Consider the following 8,637-nt stretch of genomic DNA (forward strand, 5'->3'; position numbering starts at 1 on the left):
CAAAGGCGAGAGCAAAGGTCAGCTTGCTTGAAAAAACTAGGCGTCAATTTGACAGTTCTGCCCTGAGGGCGTAGCATTCAACACGATGGCAACGTGTCGCTGAGGTTTCTCACGGGGTGTTCGAAGTATACGCGGGGGCGACATGTTGACGTGCATCCCACGCCACGCGAGGCAACGTCTGCGGCTCAGAAGGAACAGCGGCCTTTGAAGATAATAGGCTTAGGAAAATAGAAAACTGGGCAAGCTGCGATTGGTTCATGTCTCCTAAGGACATCCCACTGAAAGCGGAGGCGCAGACACAAGCGCTGACGTCGCTCGTTTGTTCGATTGGTCCATTCGTTTTGAGTGCGCCGCTAATATTGACACGTGTACTTATGTTTATCGGGCAACCACGTTTCGCCGCTTAACAACTGTAATCGCAGAGCGAGGGACGCGCCTGCATGTATCCGACGTTTCTGGAAAGTTATCGACGCTTCTATCCGCGTGTCTGTTGTCGCCGAACCTTGTGCTATCAGATTTCATCGCGTGACACGAATGGTGTAGAACTTTGTGGAAGACACGCGGGTCCCATCAGTTAATCTGGAACATTCGACGACTGCTCTATAAAAGCCGACGCGCTTGACCCGCTGATCAGATTTTCGACGATCGCCGACTGTGTTCGCCGCTATCGTTGTGCTTTAAGTGTATCCTGTTTTGTGGGCACAGGTTCGCCCAATAAAAGCTAGTTTTGTTTTTCACAGTACTGCTACTGTGTTCTTTCTTCACCGTCACTACCACGTGACATCTGGTGGAGGTGCTGGGTAGTGACGGTGAAGAAAGAACACAGTAGCAGTACTGTGAAAAACAAAACTAGCTTTTATTGGGCGAACCTGTGCCCACAAAACAGGATACACTTAAAGCACAACGATAGCGGCGAACACAGTCGGCGATCGTCGAAAAATCTGATCAGCGAGTCAAGCGCGTCGGCTTTTATAGATCTGATAGCACAAGGTTCGGCGACAACAGACACGCGGATAGAAGCGTCGATAACTTTCCAGAAACGTCGGATACATGCAGGCGCGTCCCTCGCTCTGCGATTACAGTTGTTAAGCGGCGAAACGTGGTTGCCCGATAAACATAAGTACACGTGTCATTACCCCCCTCTTAAAAAGCATCGACCCGATGCTTCAAACAAACGAAAGTAACAAAGAAAAGCACTCGTAGCAAAGAAAACAATAAACTAAGGAAGTTCAGCAGCGTCCGATAATACCATGTCGGATACCATGAATGGTATCCGACGTTTCTGGAAAGTTATCGACGCTTCTATCCGCGTGTCTGTTGTCGCCGAACCTTGTGCTATCAGATTTCATCGCGTGACACGAATGGTGTAGAACTTTGTGGAAGACACGCGGGTCCCATCAGTTAATCTGGAACATTCGACGACTGATCTATAAAAGCCGACGCGCTTGACTCGCTGATCAGATTTTTCGACGATCGCCGACTGTGTTCGCCGCTATCGTTGTGCTTTAAGTGTATCCTGTTTTGTGGGCACAGGTTCGCCCAATAAAAGCTAGTTTTGTTTTTCACAGTACTGCTACTGTGTTCTTTCTTCACCGTCACTACCACGTGACAATATTATACATAGGCCTAAGAGTGTCGCAACGTTTTGCTTTTTTGGAAACACCATCACCAAGCGTTGCAGGTGTCGCACCTCGATTGCGTACCACACGGAACAGAAGGAAACTCGTCACCGTTTATATCTTAAAGTGTACTAGCGAATCTGGTCAGACCGCTGTGTATGCACCGCAGTGTGACATGCGCACAGCCGCACAGCGGGAACATTTGCGTTTGTGCGCAGAAGCTCATGCCATAGAGAAAGGAATAGAATCCCTTTCTCTATGCTCATGCCAGCAGCGAAAGGCAGCACGGTGCCGGGCTAGATCGCGCAAGTGTGTCTCGCCTTGCGAGCGTTCGTTCGCGATCTCGTGATTCGCCAGCGCCGCGCTTTCGTCACAGATCGTCCGCGTGGCGAGGCAGGAGCGCCAATTGAACAACGCCATGCTCGGTGACGCACGAGGCAACGCGAACGCTCGGAATGTGAGCCTGCGTCCACTTGGCTTCGTATCGCTCTTGCGGGCAAGCGCACTGCGCATCACTCGTGCCTTTGCAGACATCGTAACTCTCCATGGAGAGTTACCACTCCAAAATAATTTACACCCTAAAAAGTGAAAAAAGGGCGTAAATGTGTCGATAACTCACACCCTTACGGTGTTATCTATACAACGTACACCCTAGGGGTGTGAGTTATAGACACATTTACACCCTTTTTCACTTTTTAGGGTGTAAATTATTTTACAGTACACGCCGCACGTGCGCCGTCGATACCGGGACAGCCCGGACAATGACGGCGGCGGCGCCGACGGGGCTATCGCTCCGGAGTAATTAATGTGGGAAACTACATGGCGTGCTTCTAAGTTCGCATAATACGCAGTGTCTGAAAGCGAATAAAGCGAATCAAACATACCGGAGTTACTAGGAACACCGTGCGTACAAATGCGCTTGTAAAGGTTCACGTAATGCGTCGTTCCATTCAACAGCTGTCGTACACCACCGCTCTGAGATCTTACGATTACTGTTAGCGCCTGCGCCTCCACAAATGCAAAGGTGCAAAATCTTGCGCCTTGCAAATCTTGCAAATCTTGGAAAATCTTGCACCTTCCAAGAGCCTTCTCGAACGACTTACAGGGGCATACGCCTCGTAATACCTTAATCTGGACCATAGAAGCAGCAAATATTACATAAAGATTAAGGCATTTCTGCAGCTGTATATAATTTTGTGCACTGAAAAGAGTAAAGAGGCCCAGTCGTTTCTCGCGCCTGCCCAAGAGGTTCCTGCGCACTTTGCCGGTGACCCGGCGTTTCGCTTTTCAGGAAAACTGAAATGAATCGATCGACGAAATTTTTTCATACGCTTGTCAACTAAAGACACGGGGTTACGGCACCAACGGAGCGAAATTCGGCTGACACGCTGGCAGGGGACACAATGAAATGAGAGGGGATGGAGAAATGCTTCAATTCAAAACTTTCAATTCGCATAGGATGGTGAAAGGGTGAAAATTCTAAGCCCGAAATGTCAAAGGTTGCTTGGAATAGCAATCGTAGCACCTTTATGTGGCATTTAGGATGGATGGATGTATAAAACTTTATTCGATCTATTTGAATGTGGTTGGGCTCCTAGACGTCCGGGGGCCCCCTGGCCGACATCTCTTGGCAAGCACGGTCCACCAGCCAGAGCTGGTCATCCGAGCAAGTGGCGCGCTTCTCGGCCTTTTGGCTAAGATCAAAGTGTAGTGGCATTTAACGTCAGCCCCCGTCTTCTCCAGTATATCACATTGGCGAACCAATTTCGGTTTCAGTGGGAATCGCAGAACTCGGTGGCGCGACGTAACACCGTCATGTGAGTTTTATGAGCTTTGTTGCGTTGAGCAATTCTGCACAGACGCTCGAGGTGCATTTCCGCTGTTCGGTTTTTGCTGCTGTCACCGTGGTGTTCTGCTGCCGACAGCGCATGCGCCGTAATTCTTGCGCGGATGGTTAGGTGATTGGATTCCACAGTGACGGAGCACGTTTGGCTGCAAACATGTCGAAGCGAAGCGGACGCACTTCATCGACGGGTCCTCTCAATCGGTTCGTTCGCCGAGCCAGGGCAGCGTGCTGCCTTCCGTTTGTGACGTATGCATTGTGCGCACGCCATTACAAGCCTACTGGCGTTCTCGTTGACCTGCTTTGCGTATGAACTGACGGGGGGGGGGGGGTCGCAGGATATTCTGCAACTGTCCGTCTAGTGGACATGTCCATGTCGTCGGCTGCTGGAGTTCTCATCGGCTGGACTTGGGGTGCGCATCCGAAGGAGACAGGCGTCCCCAGCCAATCGGCGCTGCAGCAGCAGACGAAGTGGGCGTGTCCACTAGGTGGACACTTACAGAATAGCCTTCACCCCCTTTCCCCACAGGTCGGAGGGGAACAGAGAGTAAACGCCAAACTAAAAGTATCTAATATTTATATACTGAACCGCGATCAACGCCGATGGTTTCTCGTCGGTGTCATCTCCTGCACAGTCCTCACTACGCATCCGCTGTAAGACGCCTTAACGGCCATCGCGCTGTTACCTGTGGCTGCAGCGGCAGTTGGCTCGCGGGCTCCATCGCCCGCAAGCGTGCCACACAGGCCTATAAATTAAAACACCGTCCGCTGATTTCAAGCGCAACACTAAACCTCTCTGTCGCTGTGAGTGCTTCGCCCCTCGGGCTAAACTGTCAAGCTTTATTATTACGATCTTGATACATCACCTACACAGCCCACGCATGACTCACAACTTAGCCAGTATAGGAGTCATTAGCTTTAAGGTAATGAAGTTCTGTTTTGGATTTGTCCTTCTCTTAGGAACTGAATATATTATAGGTGTAAAAGGAAAGGGAGACTCGCTGTTTTATTGACTGGCACGCTCCACGCCAAGGCTTGAAAAGCACTTTGTTTAATGGTCGTAAAGATGTCGCACTGGGACAGATGAAAGCTGAGGCGAAAAGATTTTGTAAGGCTAAACCTGACATGACTTCTTAAAAAGCACATAAAATAGCAGATAACCGTCACCTTCTCTTTAGTACCAAGACGAATTAAACCAAATATCAGAAATCCCGAGATCCCCAGGTTTCTGATGTAATGCGAGCAGTCAGAAATCACTCTCATTTTTTTCCCCGCGTTCTTCTTTTCTAGTAATTGCAACTTTAGTGTTCTTGCTGTTACGCATCTCCGTATTTACCTTAGTATTTGATATCTTGCCGGGTAAACACTTACGTTTCTTCCTTCTTTTACTGCGCGCCAAATGTACTTTAGTATGTATTCACTCATGTTCTTGTCTGTTATAGCCCGAACTACTCGTTATGTATAGGGGAAGAGAACATAGTCAAGCGGATTGTCTCTTGTTCTTCTCTTCTTCATCAGACTGCATTGACGAAAATGAATTATTATTATTATTATTATTATTATTATTATTATTATTATTATTATTATTATTATTATTATTATTATTATTATTATTATTATTATTATTATTATTTAAATTGTTTTAGTAATATGAAATCTATGGTAGATTACTAGCGTAGTCATTCAGTTTCATATATTTGCTGCTATATTACGCATTTATAGGCATGTGTTTTATATCCGTAAGGTTCTTTTATAGATTCTTAAATGACCCTCGTAACCATTTGTGTAGCCTAATACTTGCCGTCTTACGCACACATACCGGAAAATCTGGCTTTCACGTACAGCCTGTCGCTATAAAGCAAAGGCCCGTCGACCATTGTCGGCAGTGAGCAGCTAGCCTAATTTATTTGCCATAGGGTGTACATTTTTGTATATCGCCGTTCACCGTCACGTTACAATCAATCTTTAGCATCTGTCGCAAATCGACTCGTGTAAGTATCACTTAAATAAGCGTGCATTTTCGATTTCACAAAAAGTCGCGAGATCAGACGGTCTCGCCCGCGATTAAAGAATAAAAAACAACGACAGAGAAATGAGGGGACGAATTCTGGAGATTGACGCTTCCATTCGCAATAACGTTCACTTACAGGATGCGGCCGGATGACCCATTGGCAACGGGTCTGCTTTCGCGGTCGCGAAAACAGCCAATCGGGAGCCAGTTTTCTACTTATCTTTTTTTTCTTTTTGCTGGATCCACTGAGTGGTTATGGCACCGGCTTTCGTAAGCTATGGCGGAAATAAACCGTATCAGCAGCATCACACTGAGTGGGTGGCTATCCCGCTTTTTTTTTCTTTCTTGCGCGCGTGCGTGCGCGCGTAGTTCCATCTCTCGGTTACGAGGGTGCGTATCATGGGCGAGGCCTCATCTGCCCGAGTTGCATCGATCGGCTATTCGCCGCAGACACCACGCATTGTCCGGAACCCGCGTACCGCGTGATTGCTTTCGTTAGCCGACGAGTTTTCCCGTCGCCTTCATTTCGCCCTTGCGGCACCAATGCGGAAAACGTAGCGTGGCGAAACCCAGTTCTCGAACCATCGTCTGCACGTGGTCTGCCCTCGACCGGAAGCGGAAACCACGTGACGCGGTCGCTGCGTACTTCCGCCGCATAGCGTGGCGCCGCGCGTTGGCCGACACCGCGATTCGAGCCTGAATCACTTCGTGCACACTTTCCCGCTTAGCACTTTAGCACACAAAATTAGCGGCTGCCGCGCGGTAGGCCGTTGAGCCTTCGTTCTAAAGCTCGAATTTCGTGATGGCGATGTGGATCAGGCGACGGTGACAGTGACAAGAACTTTATTAGAGTGTCCTGAGGTACTTGATTGGGGGGAACCGAAGGCTCCCCGATCAAGTTGGTGGCTCCGCCCATGACGGGACAGGGAGATGGTGACTCTCCGCGACGTCGCGGGCCCTCTGGACGGCCTGTAGTTGGCTTGGGATATCCGACCCCTTCAGCAAGGCGTCCCACTTGGACTTGCTATGAAAGTCGGAGCCCACGTTGTACGGGCACAGCCAGAGCATGTGGCATACGTGGAAAAAGAGAGCGCGAAAGATGCGCGCTGTTTGGTCCCCGTCGTTCACACGCGCGCATCACACATACCGAGCACACGCGCAGCGGGCACACTGCTCAAATACAAGACTGCGCCATGGCCCATAGAGAACGTCGCGTGTACAAACTTTTGTAGACCGTAATCACCACCACTGAGTAGGTGTCATGTCAGTCTCACCGTGCAGGTATTATACAGGTCTATTGTGGATAAATGGTACGCTGCTTCGCTGGGCTGTGTGTGTTTCCTTCTATCGTGAGCTGGGAGATGCCGTGTTGAAGCCTCGCCTAAGTCTCCATTATTGGACTGTTCGTGCGCAAGGCCACGGGAAATGCACCCGTGTTTCTTGCGCAGGACCTACGGGACCCGTGGACTTGCGTAAGTGAATCTCAACTTTGGCGCACGAGAGTTAGACTTCGAAGGTTGGACCAGTTAAATAATCTCGCAGTTCACAGGCCGGGCGATTTGCGTGGAGACATCCGGAACTCTCGGAAATGTAGCAACAATTTTTTCTTTATTTACTCGCGCCAGTACTGTACCTATTCTACTGCGTCGTTGCAACACGGGCTGAAGGAGGCGGTTGTTACATGGATAGCGTGCGCAATCATATGCGAGACGAGTGGGCATGCTCGTGGCGTCTCTTTGCTTGAGAAACAACGGGAGTTCGTGGTTCTCCTAGAGACACACACTTTGCGCATAAAAGAGCTTGTAAGATGGTATGAACAGTTAGGATGCCTGCATCTGTGACCCCAGGCCAAGTTTGCGTTACGGCAACATTTTAGGCACATCTAACGTTGCCCGCGTCTGTGACTGCGAAGAGCGGTTCCACTGCAACGGAGACGGCGAAGTGTGGGAGAGGCCACGCGGGACGCGTGGTTGCGCCAGAGATCTCGCTCCCTCGTTCCCTGTCTAATGCCGTGCAGCAGTGTGTAAGCCAGAGTTGGCATAGCTAAAATATTGTACACTGGATTCTCGTAAAAATTACGCAACGAAAGCTGTCGAAGTCAGTAAATTGAGATAACTCGACTGAATTTCCGAAACACTTAGCTTACGGGGACCGATCTAAGAAAGCTGGGCTATGATTCACAAGATTGCTTGGAGAGAGTTTTCAGGAGTTTGGAGCTTTCGTTAGCCGTGAAACCTCAGTACCTTCTAACTTTCTGAAATTCGTAGTAGTAGCATTTGTTTTAATTATTGACGTCCTGTTACTGTTTCGCACCAGAAATTATCGTCAATTTGTTTTTTGCGATTGCGAACTATTTCTGCATTACTTTTCTTTAATTTGATACTCTTATTTTTATTTTGCGCCATGTTTAGTGTCACTTGCTAATGTTGCTCAGATTCTTTCTTTTTGTATTCCATGGCAGAAACTTCGTTGAACATCACCACTATCCCCATTCTCTCTTTGTTTTATAATTAAAAAAGAAACGCAGAGTTCACTAGAAGAATAATTATTTGCCGTGATGCCCCTATTTAACTTCGGAACTTTTTTTACCGTATTGCAATAATTTACTGTTGTAGGGGAATGCAACTGCAGTAATGTTCAGCATATACCATTTTAACCCCCAGATTACTCTATCCCTCAATAGTTCATCGCTCAGTCAATTGAAGGTGATCGGGGGTACAAAAACGAATCGCGAATTCAACCACTGATTAGACTGGTTACGCGTCCAGTTTCCACGACCGATTTCAAGTAATCGACCATTCGAACAATCTGGTAATTGATGAGCGAATCAGAGAAAATTCGCCATCGGTAAGTATATACGCTTCGAGCATTTCGCTTGGCCGTTGCCACATTTAACCTTCGACAGTACTGCACGGTTTTGCCAAGGGTCAAGACAGCAGTTTGATGGCACTGTGCCGTGTGAGTATTAGGAAACGCAGGCGGTTATATGAGTGCGCCACTCCGCGGTCGTAACTCAGCGACTACAACTGCCTCGCACGTCGAGCCCCGGCAGCAGATGGACAGGCGTCTTGCGTCGGTGTCTGCCAGTGTTTGCGAACGTACACGCACTCACTATACCTACGTCGCCTGGGGCTGGCCTTTTGCCGACGGTGTGCCCGGAATCA

Source organism: Dermacentor albipictus, chromosome 2 (genome assembly GCF_038994185.2).
Source record: "Dermacentor albipictus isolate Rhodes 1998 colony chromosome 2, USDA_Dalb.pri_finalv2, whole genome shotgun sequence".
Taxonomy (NCBI): domain Eukaryota; kingdom Metazoa; phylum Arthropoda; class Arachnida; order Ixodida; family Ixodidae; genus Dermacentor; species Dermacentor albipictus.